The 14,380-nt window shown below is 34.5% G+C and overlaps 2 long non-coding RNA genes across 3 annotated transcripts; one reads left to right on the top strand and one right to left on the bottom strand.

The window, feature by feature from the left end:
* Nucleotides 1-11,259: 11,259 nt before the first annotated feature.
* On the bottom strand, nucleotides 11,260-11,817 carry LOC127834249 (uncharacterized). Its single transcript, XR_008027845.1, has 2 exons — nucleotides 11,642-11,817; nucleotides 11,260-11,341 (listed from the first exon to the last, which is right to left on the bottom strand). It is a non-coding gene; the product is annotated as an uncharacterized LOC127834249 (long non-coding RNA).
* A 966-nt stretch (nucleotides 11,818-12,783) lies between these two features.
* LOC127834246 (uncharacterized) lies at nucleotides 12,784-14,367 on the top strand. Of its 2 annotated transcripts, none has more exons than XR_008027842.1 (3): nucleotides 12,784-12,922; nucleotides 13,221-13,383; nucleotides 13,890-14,367. It is a non-coding gene; the product is annotated as an uncharacterized LOC127834246 (long non-coding RNA). The 2 variants fall into 2 exon arrangements; XR_008027841.1 differs by having other exon boundaries at nucleotides 13,221-13,387.
* Nucleotides 14,368-14,380: the final 13 nt, after the last annotated feature.

Below are 14,380 nucleotides of genomic sequence, written 5' to 3'. Positions count from 1 at the left end.
CTTTTTACATTTATTATTTTCAAGCTATATTTTTGATACAGGATGTTTAATGTCATGTTTTTGTTTGCATTCAAAAATTTGTTAATGGTGAAATAATCTGTTTTATACTAAACATGGATTGCTCAAAGTTGCTTATATTCGTCATTGTTGGTGAAAGTAGAACCCCTAACATTTTTTCGTGTGACAATACCGGGAACAATCTGTACTCCACCAACTGATTTACATCATCATCTCAACATGTGATCTCGTTTGATCAGTAACTCATTATGCTTATTATCTGAACTTTGTGACCATATTTTCAAATGTTTCATAAGAATAAAACATAAACCGCCACAAATTGCTATATAGTGTTCTAGCAGCAGGTGGCTCGAATCATTATCACGCGCTTTTGTTTTAAAAACAGTTTCGTTTCTGAATGTCACATGTAATTTATAATTCAACGACATGTGATGAAAGATCTTAGACAGTCGTTTGACCCTTTTCATATAAAAAACAACGTAGAGACCATAAATTTTCGGTAAAAAAAAGGTACAGACTATTTTTACTCATGGTTTGTAGCTAATGAAGGGAAAACAATGAAAAATTAGGTTTTGCATTCTCTTTTGGACAGAACCAATAACCTTTTGCCAACAAATAAGATCTGCAAAGTTCTGACCTCGTGTATGCACCGAATTGCAATTGTTTGACAATATCTAATAGCAAATGAATAACAAAATCATGCGTGGCACGCATGAGGAGCTGGTGCCACGAATGAGAGAATGTAATACAAAAATGGATCTGGTCTAAGGCCACAACAAATTGATTAAATGTTAGTCACATTTGCTGCACCTATAAATTTTAAAACGAAATAAAAATATTTTTATTTTGCGCCCTTTGAGCAGCAACAATTTTGCAGTGCACCTATTCATTTAATGATTTAGTTTAATGTAGCCTATATCTAATTTAGGTGGCAGGGGATATGTCAGTGAACGGGGGTGAAAATTACATATCTTTAGGGTAGGGATAACTTATGGTCTTTAAAAATCAACTAGGAATTTATAAGATTTATTTCTTGTGTTAGGTTTAAGAAAGAATGTGTCAACATTTTGGGGAAAAAAACACATTGAAACTAGTTGACAGCTCCTTAGCAAGTACATTTTGAATCTGCAAAAAGGAGATTTTCACTTTTGGCAGAACTCAATATTTCTCGCTGCAGAAACAGATCACAGCTTTAAAGGTAAATTGTGAGCAATCTAAACGTATGGGAGACACTTTTCTTGGTAAATAAACACAGCACAGGGATGAAATAAATGAGTAATGTAGTCAAAACTAGGATGCATTCTGTTTGAATGTTCTGTGCCAAATGGGTCAAATTTCTCAATTTTTACAACCATATGGTTGGTGGGGGGAAACATCAAGGACCATAGTTTTACAAGTGAAGAAGCCAGCCTTTTCTTTGGGTGTATTTTCAATGTATGTTGCCTATGTTATGACCCTGACACAAAAAGACTTTCCTGTGTCACTTTCTGTTTTGTTGAAATGGATATGACTGTTTGCGGCCTCTCAGAACTCGAAATTTGGTAAACAATATATCCCCTGCCCCCTTACACAATAGACTGTTATAACGCTTGGTCTGTCTTGTCCTGTCGGCCAAAGACACAAATGGAAATGTTAATTTTTCCTCATGGCAATGAGTCATTGCATCGCAGATGATTTTAGTAACTTATTTACATTACAGCCAATGCGGAACAAACATAATCCTTGGTCACCACAGCCAGAATCATTAGTACTCGGCGGCCTCGTCATGTTTTCACGGGGCGTATCGCCCAGGCACTCAACATCAATCCGCGCAATAACGCTGAGTTTGAATTAACCTCGCGTACTTTCGCGGCATAAATCCTCCGCATACGTACGCGGATAGAGTTAAAAGATATACACCTACATGTGCATTTGTGTAGCGTCGAAACCTAGATTTACGCTACTTTCATGTTATTAATTTCACGTTTTAATAAGCGGATATGATGTTTATATGATGCTTTATAGACAATTTATATAATAACATGTCCTAAAATATATTCGACAAATAATGCGCTTTAACAAATTATTGTTGAATTAATTAAGCATAACTGTAATGTTTCGTTCGATTCTTAAAATTAATGAGCATTATTCAATTTGCAATCTGAAACATGCTTCCGAGTTATAATGTTAACGCGACATTAACAATTAAATTCTAGCGTCAAATAAACAGTGCTTGTCTTTTATCTAAAAAAAAGCGCGCGAAAATTATGCAGACATGTAGAATGTCGCATGAAAAGTGTGGGTGTATTTTGTGTTGTATAAAAACATGAACATCACTTCAGAAGGTTGGCGCATGTTCATTGGGGAAAAAACCGGCCCTGATTGGACGTTATTTCATCACATCTTTAAATAGAAACAAATGCCAACATTTATTTGATACTTAATAAAAAAGGCAAATATTTGTATTTCTTGAAATTCTAGAGCACTTTTCTTGTAAATATTTACCAGAATTTGCTTTAAAACTTTAATATACGGGATAATTGGGTAATGAGTAGCGACAGGAAACATAGTAAGTATGCAGTAATAGATTACATTAAATTAATAATGATTTTTAATATTATTATATTGCTCTTTTAAAATTTATTGACTAACTAATCTTTTTTTAAAGATTTTTATTTTATGATGCGCATCGACTCGGCGTCATGTAGCGGCTTGCCTCTGCGGACAGATGCGAAGCATCGCGTCGAAATGCAACGTGCCGCCGCATACTGACACGGCTTCAACAGCCGACTCGGCATCGACTCATTGCACCTTGACTCTGCAGATTGCGAAATATGTTTGTTCCATGTTGGCTAGAGCTGCAACGATTCGATCGGATTCATCGAAAATCGATTCGAAATGCTTCGATTCGATTACGATACCAAACCTACCAAATTTGATTTGATTCTTTAACATATATACATATATATACATAGATACGTAAAGCGCACTGTATTCTGACTATTGACACAGGAAGGTGTAGGTTTTATCTTTACCTGTAATTACGACGCGCGCGATTGGTTGCTTATTACTTTAGTCATCCAATCAATAAGCCCGTTACGGTCTACTTTCGGAAAAAGTGTCAAAATGGCTGAACAAGTTGTTGCCAACAAATTGAAATTATCAGATGCGCCTAAGAAGCTAAAATCAAAAGTGTGGCAGTATTTTGGGTTTCGGGATGGTAACCCTACCAATAAAGCAAAGTGTAAACTGTGCTTCACGGATGTGGCGTACGCTAAGTCCGGCTCAACCACTAGTCTAATTTAATGCAATATGTAAAACGCAAACATAACGTTGATTTAGCAAGACAAAGAGGTCGCACAAGTGCAACTACTCGAGTCGCCAGCCAGAAAAGTAGTTCTATTTCTGTTGGAGTTTTGTTAAGTTTATTAGAAAATGTGATTTGTCCTACAGGTAACAGGTGATGCTGTCATGGCACAGTGGTAGACATGCTTATAGCGGTTTTGGTTAAAGGTGTAATAGTGATAGTACTACCATTCAACTGATTCAAACGTTCTTATGATTATTTTTTTATTTTTTTATTATTGTGTAATCAACACAATCTTCTAGTAAGAAGTTTTTATATTAAAATTGAGTCCTAATTTGCTATTCTTTTTTATGTGTTTTATTGAAATCACATTTGAACAGAAATGTTAATTTTGATGCATAAGATTGAATATATGACAAAACTAGGTTTGAAGATGAATCGAAGAGAAAAAATAGGTATCGGAGTGTCGGAAATCGAAATCGAATCGAGCTGTTTGTGAATCGTTGCAGCTCTAATGTTGGCTGTACTGTATATCAGCCGCATTTACATCAGGATGTGAAATGTCACTGGTCATATGCATATGTTTGGTAAAAATCTGCAATAAACTTGTTGGTATTGATTACGTTAAAAAAGCCAAGATAACATGCAACTGAGTGTCGCCGTTGAAGTCGACAAAAAAGAATGCGTCTTATATAAATTGTACACGCCTCCTATCTACTAGTTCAAACTGTTGATGGCTAAGTTCAATGTGTACAATTATGCCCCCAAATCATGAACTTAACAGAAGTACAAAAGTGAAGATTTTTTTTAATACCGTTACCATGCAAATGAACATTTTTATAGTTTGATTGTGGTCATTCTTAATATTGACTGTCTGGAATTTTGAATTACTCACTGTGACCTCTAATATCAAACTTTAACACAGGCTCTAAAATCAAAGTGCTTCCACCTACAACTTTGAAACTTCATATGTAGTTGCACCTTGATGAGTTCTACATGCCTCACCCATTTTTGGGTCACTAGGCAGGGTTTTTTATCTGATTTTGGGGAAAGGGCCTGGCCGTTTTTGAGGGGAAAAAAATCGCGCGAAACACCAGATTTGGGGGGGAAAAAATCACACGAAACGCCGGATTTTGTGGAAAATAAGGAAAGTCTTAAATAATCAATTAAGCATATTTTACTGTTTTTAAAACAAATTCAAGGAAACAGAAAATTTAATTATGCAATATTTATTTTTTTCTACACTGGATCAGGTTAAGTTATATATTTAAAAGTTTAAAAAAAAAAAAAAAAAATCTAGGGGAAAATTTACCAGCTGAGGGGAACAAAAAATCGGAGGGGAAATGGCCGATGATCGGCGGGTCACAAAGAAGGAAAAAACCCTGCTAGGTTAAAGGTCACTGTGACCTCTAATATAAAACTTTAACAAAAACTTTAAAATTGCCTCTAAAATCAAAATGCTTCTATCTACAACTTTGAAACTTCATATACATGCACCTTGATGAGTTCTACACGCCACACCCATTTTGGGTCACTAGGTCAAAGGTCAAGGTCACTGTGACCTCTAAAAAAAAATCTGACAAGCTTTCGCAGCCGAGCGTGGCACCCGTTATGCGGTGCTCTTGTATAAAATTTAGATGTTGGACAATTCATAATGTTTTTGAGAATATGATTACACTGTAACTCCAATATAGTGCGGTCCGTTATAACGCTGTGTCCAATATAAAGCGGGGAGTGCTTGGATCCCGTTTTTTCTCCAACCTTCCATTTCTGATTCAAATCCATGTTATGCAACTTCATGTATTTTCAGAAAATTCAAAGAAGCCGCATATCACAGCTTGATTGCTTTATCCGTCCGTGTAACTGATTTTAATCGATTATAGGTTAAACAACACTCGACAGCTAAATGGTGTAAATCTGTTGTGTAATGTCAATAAAGGTGTGAAAACTCGCCAGTCAGTGTTTATTACATGTATTCCCTATACGCGGTTCGTTGCGCTAGTTTCGATAAGGAAAGTGCAAGCGGGATAATTATAAAATTAAAGTTATTCAAAACGATAAAAACATTCTTACATTGATATGATTGCAGTTTGACTCTATAAAAAAAGGAGCGGCTGTAAAATATACTGCGCACAGTATAAAACAAGTTTTTCTGTCATTATCATTCTAATATTTAGTCATTTGATTCATTTCGTGTACAAGAAATTAATTAAATAATCCAGACGATTTATTTACATGCTAACGCACTGTAATTGTTAACAGAGATTTACTTTTGCCCAGCTGTATCAGAAAGTTCCCGAAAATCACGTTTTTTGCAATACGTCGTATGACACAATTTGTACATGTATCGTATTGCATTCAATCTAAATTTAGATTCGCTTTTTCCAATGAAAGCTCTGCCCCATAATGCATTGTTCTCTTTACACTTCTGAAAAATGGCGCATGCATATTGCGGTGTTTACAAAATTCGTAAACATATTTACCGTCATAAATGTTGAAGATTATTATTTTTGTAAGTGATGTTGTAATTTTATTGGATTATCGGATTAACGTGCACGTAATAAAAGCGGTATGTATAATGTAATCGAAACGATGCGGTTTATATGCATGTATTTTCGGATGACAACACAGCTTGCACTTTACAAGACCTATATTATAGGCTATACTATTTATGTTGTTATAGCCCCTGCAATAAATGAGCTCAAAACTTATAACGCGGATCCGTTATAACGCTGTTGCGTGGCTTGGACCCCGTCATCCGCGTTATATTGGAGTTACAGTGTATGTTGACAAAAAATATAAAACAAATAATTTTTTACTTTAAAATGGAAAAAGTTAAGGGTCTGCACTTGGCACAAAAATTATGGTTGGTCAGATTAGTGAAACCTACATTTTAAGCCTTAGAACAGTTTATGTTTTGTTGTTTTTTCTGGCAAATAAACTTACATGCTATTATGCATTTCTTTAATATGAAACATTTTTCTTAGAAACAACCCTCCTGTTTTTACTTTAAATAATTTTTTCTGTTTGTCTGTCAGATTGACTTCTATTCTTTTAAAATTTCAATTTAGATCATAATTAATGTTAACTACAGTACATTCCACGCGTTTTCCTCAATTTCCCTCCGTACTCCGCGGTGATTGACCTGGAGGGAGATTAAAAAAATCCCGCCAGACGCGGCGTTTGCATGATTTTGGATGCGGCGGTCAACGATCGGCAAAACTGATAAGCCGACGCGGCGGCCCTCGGCATTGGCAACGCGGGGGAAACTCCGCGTTTTACGAGATAACCATCAATTTAATTTTATTTGACTTCCTGATTTTCAAATAAAATTACATTTATTACAAGTACATACATGTACATGTTGTATAATATTTACAATTAAAAAAAAACAACCAAGATAGATCAATTGCGACGTGGTTGTAGAAGTAGTTGTTGTTGTATAGAAAACTCGTTGATTTACGACAAACAAAACGTCGTCTTTTAACTAATACTTACCAATTAATATAAACACAGTTTGCAACATTGTTTTTATTTTGATAATTTAATCCAAAGTTTTCATGTAAGCAGGGGTTGTAATATTCCGGATTGATCCGGAAATCCGGATTTCAAGGCACCAGGGTCACTTTTGAGATCAATAAAAATTCGAGTTTTGTTGGGGGGGGGGGGGGGTAAGGAGTGATTATTGGTTTATTTTGGTTCTACAGAAGATAACTCCTGCGCTGATATCATAAAATTTATTAGTGTCGTGTTCTGAGAAAACTGGGCTTAATTCATGTGCCTAAAGTGTTGTACCAGATTAGCCTGTGTAGTCTCCTTACCGAAAATCAAGTTTAGGAGGAAAGTGTCGTCCCTGATAGGCCTGTGCGGACTGCACAGGCTAATCTTGGACGACACTGTACGCACATGTATTATGCCCAGTTTTATCAGAACAAGACACATTAGTATTTATCCTGTGAATTCCAATCAACAATGCGTTTATAAACATGGAGTAACAACGAAAAAATCCCATGATTTAAGGTAAATAAATTTTGACCACGTAACCTATGTTTAGAAGCTTATAAACGTAATTACTTTTTTATATTTTTATTGTTTCTTTACATAAATGATTAATTTGATAAACTGTGACATTGGAACAAAGGAAAACAACCATGAATCTTACTTTGCGTGAACAGGTGTGTGGGGGGCGGTAAATTTAGCCACTTGATGAATAATTTATGATTACGTTTTCTTGTAACAGCATCAGTTTTTAGGTGGAAATCGTTAATATTATATATATTTATGTGATATTATTTAGTGCTGTTTATATTATGGGCTAAGGTTGTACTTTTTAATGATTATTTTTTTATTTCAATTTTTCCTGTATTGATTTTTTTTCAAAATATTTGGTAAATGTAGTATAATATTATGCTGAAAAATATAAGTAAATTCTTGGAAAAAAATCTTTCTTTTGCTATAATAAAATGCATTTAAAACTGCTTGGAAATGCAATCTAGAAGGGTCTGACAATGATTTAAATCAATTTTTGTCCGAGGGACTTAGCCCCCCTTTATCCCCCTGACAAAGGCGCTGCCCCTTGACTCCGCTGGTGGCCTGCAGAGCCAGACCCCTGGCTTGTTTTCAGGATTGGCAATCTGGTCCTGTTATATGACCCCTGTCTTAGCAGGTGATTTTCTATAGTGAACATGTAAACAAATGACCAAGGACCCTTAAAATCTTGCAAATCTGTGTGAATTGACAGTTTGACGTAATCAAAGAAAAGCCGCTTCCTGTCTAAAGGCATAACTTACTCAAGTAAACATGTTCAACCAATGCATAAGGAATGGTTTTAATTGTCGGAACAAAGTCAATTCTCTGCTCGCTAATGCATTTATTTTCTCTTTGAAGTTAGGTTATTCCATTGATTGCTAAAAGAAGGTGGTAACTATTGAGTTGATAGTTGCATTTAATATTCACAGTTGTATTCTTGTTGCGTCGACATTCAAAACAATGTTTACCGGTAATTATGGACCAAATCGGCATAGTGACATTCACACATGTTAATCCCTTTTGTCAAAACACCGCAGACAGCAGTCTACACAATAGGTCAGTAGACAAGCTTTGCGTGTTTTCATAACGTCAAACACTTAAAATCCAGTTCCGCCCAGTTGTATGATTTGAAATTATTTTAGAGGAAATATCAACTTATTCGCGATATAATATTGGTAAAAAATACCAAAGAAACTTTAAACCGAAATCAACAAAATTCAATGTTCTCTGCGCTATAAAGTTTGTATTAAAAAAATCAATCCACGCACGCTTTGCAGGTATAAGGAGTATACCTTGTACATTGCAGCATAATTGTATAACGCTTTGATCTGCTCATTACTAGTTTGTTTTTGATGAAATATGTAAAATAAGTAAGTGTTGTGTTTCTCCAATTTGCCATATCATTGAATGTATAAAATTTGGACGTGAAATAAGACTGTGTCCGGTAGACTGAAACACTCATGTGGTATTTTGCGATGTCAAACAATATTGTGAATAACATGAAATATAAATGTTGACAATTTAATTAACCTTTCAAATATAAACAAAACATTCAGGTATCTATGATAATTTGATATTTTTACATGATTGATTTAATAATTACTATTTCGGCAGTGTATTTAGACTTAATTGTGCATTGAAATTATATATATGCCATAAATGCTATCAACATCAATAGTCATGACCAACATATCAATAACATATTCTGAGGTGAGTTTTTTCAAACCCAGGCTTAATGCATGCCGTAAATGATTGTCCAAAATTGGTTTATGCAAGAGCAGTTATCTGTAACTCAGTATTTATAATACAAGTAAACCATTCTACCCAGGTAAACGTGAGTAGGTTTGCTGAGCTATCATTTATATGTGACTGAAATGCTGTTTTAAAGTAACCCTTGCAAAAAGTTAACCCACTTTCATACCAAAACACACTTAAACCAACATAAAACTGTGTTTTTTCTAAGTTTTTCTGAGCGGAAGTTGGTTTTTGCTAATAAAAGCGAGTTTAATGTGAGCTAAACTGTGCTTAACTGAGTTTAAAGTTGGTTTTTTAAAGTAGATGTGTGTTAAAGCGAGTTTTTTTGCTGTAAGAAGTTGGTTTTTTATGTGTCAAAAGTGAGTCTTTTTATTTATGAGTTGGTTTATGTGTGTTTAAGTGTGTCTTTTTGTTTCATAAGCGAGTCTTTTACAACAGAAGTGGGTCTTTTTATAAACAGAAGTGGGTTAAAGCGAGTTTAAGTTGGTCTTTTTATAAATAATTTGAAAGCCGCAACAAGGCTAAAAGACTCACTTTAACACACTTATCAATAAGTTGGTCTTTTGTTTATTAACATAACTCAACAATAAAACAATAATTCTTCAACTAGGTCTTTGTTTCATGTTTATAGATATATATTATCAAGGTGAATTGTAAAGGGGCTTTTTTACAGCTTGTTTGCCATTGCACCTTTTGTACATTTATGGGCTCCCCATAATTTTAAGGAAACATTGGATAAAAATTGCTCTTTCAGAACATCACAGGTTCACAGATACTATAAAAATGTTAAAATGTTCAAACTTAGTTTTATACCTGAATATGAAATTGTTTGTCTTTCACTTTGAATCAATACATAAATATTAAATATATTATAAGAACAATCACACATCTATAAAAATGTGAATACTTCCATTTAATTCATGTTCTTTGGAGAATTCAATAGACTTACAGTGTGTTTTTTTATTCATTTTTTGAGGGGGAGAGTAAATCAGTGACACTGTTTCTATAATAAATAAAACTAGTTTCAGTGTGAAAGTGTTGATTAATATATGGAAACTTATGTGGGCTTGCCAGCATCAATTATATCTCCTCAACATAAAAACAATAACTATTTTAACTTTCTTATACTGATATTTAACCCCAATACAATTAATGCCTACCACATTGACCTTCAACATACAATTTAAAAGGCAATAAAAATAAATAATGTTTATACTATTAATATTATTTGCTAACACCATTCAGCATGTTTTTTTTAAATATTCACAATTAAATATAATATGCTAAGGGTGCTGTGTGTTATTCAATAAATACATATATGTTGGTGTTGAAATCAGTAGATATTTCTCAGATTTAGTAATTGGCTGACACACATAAGAGATTGGCCCCCCCCCCCCCCCCCCCCCCCCCCAATTAAATCATAAACATTAATTCTTATCACAGTATCAGTGCTCCATCTATAGGCCTAACAAAGGGGTGTTGATAAGACTTTTGATTGGCTGAGCCACCATCTATTTGAAAACAAGCCACTTTGATTGGCTGGAGACAGGAAGTTATGTTTTGAAAACAAAGGGGGTTTTCATCAACTGACTTTGAGCTTTAAGGTATAATTGAGTAACATTAAGACTTATAATTCTAGTTTAAAATGTCTTGAATAACTTTCAGCATGAAGTATTGTGTGGTGAAAACAATGTGTATGTACTACAATGTGTAAATCAACAATAAGTTTGTTGCAAAGGAGATTCAAAGTGAATGGTTAAAGTTATATGGTCTCATAATTCATCAACTGCCTGTTATCTTGGAATACTGAAGAACAGTTGTTTTAGGTTTGTATTTTCATTTTTACATCACTTTTTTATTTAGTTAGCCGGATTTTTTTCGAAAAAATCTCGGCTTATAGATTGATGTTGTCGGGCGGGCGGGGGGGCGGGGGGGCGGGCGGGGGGGCGGGCGGCGTGCTCGAAAATGTTAAAGTTCTTATTTCATGGTATAACTTTGGTATGCTTGGACCTAGAGTCTTCAAACTTGACATGAAGGTTGGCCAGGATTAACAGATGACCACTGGTCATTTCAAGGTCATTCATTTGAAGGTCAAGGTCACTGTGACCTTCAATATAAAAAATGTTAAAGTTGTTATAACTTTGGTATGCTTGGACCTAGAGTCTTGAAACTTGACATGAAGGTTGGCCATAACTAGTTAGTAACCACTGGTCATTTCAAGGTCATTCATTTGAAGGTCAAGGTCACTGTGACCTTGAATGTAAAAATGTTAAAGTTCTTATTTCATGGTATAACTTTGGTATGCTTGGACCTAGAGTCTTCAAACTTGACATGAAGGTTGGCCAGGATTAACAGATGACCACTGGTCATTTCAAGGTCATTCATTTGAAGGTGAAGGTCACTGTGACCTTCAATATAAAAATGTTAAAGTTGTTATAACTTTGGTATGCTTGGACCTAGAGTCTTGAAACTTGACATGAAGGTTGGCCAGAACTAGTAAGTAACCACTGGACATTTCAAGGTCATTCATTTGAAGGTCAAGGTCACTGTGACCTTGAATGTAAAAATGTTAAAGTTGTTATAACTTTGGTATGCTTGGACCTAGAGTCTTGAAACTTGACATGAAGGTTGGCCAGAACTAGTAAGTAACCACTGGACATTTCAAGGTCATTCATTTGAAGGTCAAGGTCACTGTGACCTTGAATGTAAAAATGTTAAAGTTCTTATTTCATGTTAAAACTTTGGTATGCTTGTACCTAGAGTCTTCAAACTTGAAATAAAGATTGGCCAGTACTAGAAGATGACCACTGGTCATTTCAATGTCATTCATTTGAAGGTCAAGGTCACTGTGACCTTAAATGTTAAAATGTTAAAATTGTTATAACTTTGGTATGCTTGGACATAGAGTCTTCAAACTTGACATGAAGGTTTGCAAGCACACTTAGATGACCACTGGTCATTTCAAGGTCATTCATTCTAAGGTCAAGGTCACTGTGACCTTGAATGTAAAAATGTTAAAGTTCTTATAACTTTGGTAGGTAAAAATGTTAAAGTTCTTATTCCATGTTATAACTTTGGTATGCTTGTACCTAGAGTCTTCAAACTTGACATAAAGGTTGGCCAGTACTAGAAGATCACCACTGCTCATTTCAATGTCATTCATTTGAAGGTCAAGGTCACTGTGACCTTCAATGTTAAAATGTTAAAATTTTTATATGCATTCAAAACATAACACAAGGTTTGCTCATGCCTTGAAAAGTACTTACATTTCATTTTGACCTTTGAACAATATTTCAGTAATTTAAGTATTGCATTGACAAAAACACGAAAGGTACTTTCCTGTCATTTAAATCAAAAATCCGGCTTCAATGCGGTCATCTCCGACCGCGGAACTCTTGTTTTATATTGAATTAATTATGATCATTATCATATTTATGTATTGTCACTGGGAAATGTAAATGGATAAGTATAAATGTAATGCAATTATAAGGAAAAACAACACCATTTGAATAATTATGGCTGTATTTTATGATTATTGTCATCTTAAATGTTATTTATACCTATTTCTGGTCATTAATGAACAGATTTCTTTCCCACATATTCAATGAAAACTTTTATATTTTAAATTTGAAGGTTAAACTCCCAAGGTGAAATTTACATTGATTGGAAGATTCTTTGGATAGAATATTCCTGCCAAGACAGCAGAAGGGGGACTAACTGATGTATGGATTTTGACACCAGATTTTACCCTGCACGAGCAGCCCAACTTGAGTAGATCAGGAGTGGGAAAACCGAGCCCTGTCCTTGACCAAGGAAAGTTGGATTTGTTGAGAGGTAAAACTATACAGGTTTTAGCATTTGAAAGGCGTCACACTTCCGACCAGTCCACACAGCCAAATGAGACCACATATCTTGGTACATTTTCAAACAGTATTTTCTACCACACGTAATTTCTTTTAATTATTTATGACAAGCGTTAAGTCACATGTGATCACAGGATTTAAATTGCAAAAATAAACAAACAAAAACAACAAGCAAACAAACTTGTTTTGATTTAAATTAATAATATTTATAGTAACAAGATATACCATAACAGCAATATTTATCACTTACATTATAAAATATCTTTCAGGACCTGATCTCAAATGAGATCATGCACAAGACGCACCTCGCAAAGGCCATGACAGTATAGTTTTCAGACCTGATCAGCTGGTGACTGCTCTATGAAGTGCTGTTCAACCTCCCCTAAGGGGGAGATTCGAGAGGGTCTCCTGATTGCTGAACACTACGCCATGGTTGGTATGATTCTTTTTTATAGGGAAAAAGGGGATTTAAATATATAGGTGTTCTACTGCCTCCATATTCATTTTGAAACAAACATAATGCAATTGATTTAAATTTGACTCCAGCACATAATCTGTCTTGCGTTAATTTAATACTACTGCTAAAATTTAAGAGTTACTAAAAATTGTGTTTGTGTATAAAAGTTTTGAGAATTTAACACATAGGCAGACAAAAATAACCTCAGTATAAAGTTAACGATCAAGCTCTAATTTTGAACGATATAAAAAATTCAAGCAACAGTAATTTGCCTCCTTGTTTCAAAAACCTCTTTTGAAATCCTTCTAATGTAGATGATGTTAAAATGGGATATCTGAACTGATGATATTGATGTAAGTTTATTCCACCAAAATCAAGTCATTCAGATCAGACTTGATTTGGGTGGAATAAACTTCTACATGTTTTTTTAATACTGTAATGTACAGTAAAATCCTGCATTGATTGTTCATATACATTTCAGTTGTCATCTCCAAAAAGTTTGCCCTGCCCATATCAACAGTGGAAGAGAACATGAGATGGGCCTTGAGGAGGCTTCGTGTCATGTACTGCGGGGAGAATATATAAACTGTTTAGTGCTGAGCAATATGTTCCTTTGTTCATAGGTGTAAATATGTGTAAAGGGCTATTCCAGGAAAAGATAGGATGAAGGATTCCTTAATGTTGTCATTTTATAAATCCGGTACCACCAACACAGTTAAAAACAATTATTATTAATTTTATCCTCTGTATCACCCCTCACTAACTGAAACTGTATATAATCATGGTTCATACCCTTCCTCCCATTTTTACCTGTGGTAGCCCAAAGAGGAGAATGTTATTTATTTTAATTTATTATGTTAAATGTGCTCGCATATTGTGATAATGTATCTTGGGTAGATGTTTTCCTGGTTTTGTTAAAAATGCACTGTAAAAATGTTCACATTATTTGTTTTTTTTTAATATAAACATTGT

The sequence above is a fragment of the Dreissena polymorpha genome, chromosome 6 (assembly GCF_020536995.1).
Source record: "Dreissena polymorpha isolate Duluth1 chromosome 6, UMN_Dpol_1.0, whole genome shotgun sequence".
NCBI lineage: Eukaryota > Metazoa > Mollusca > Bivalvia > Myida > Dreissenidae > Dreissena > Dreissena polymorpha.
This window is presented reverse-complemented; position numbering and strand designations above follow the sequence as displayed.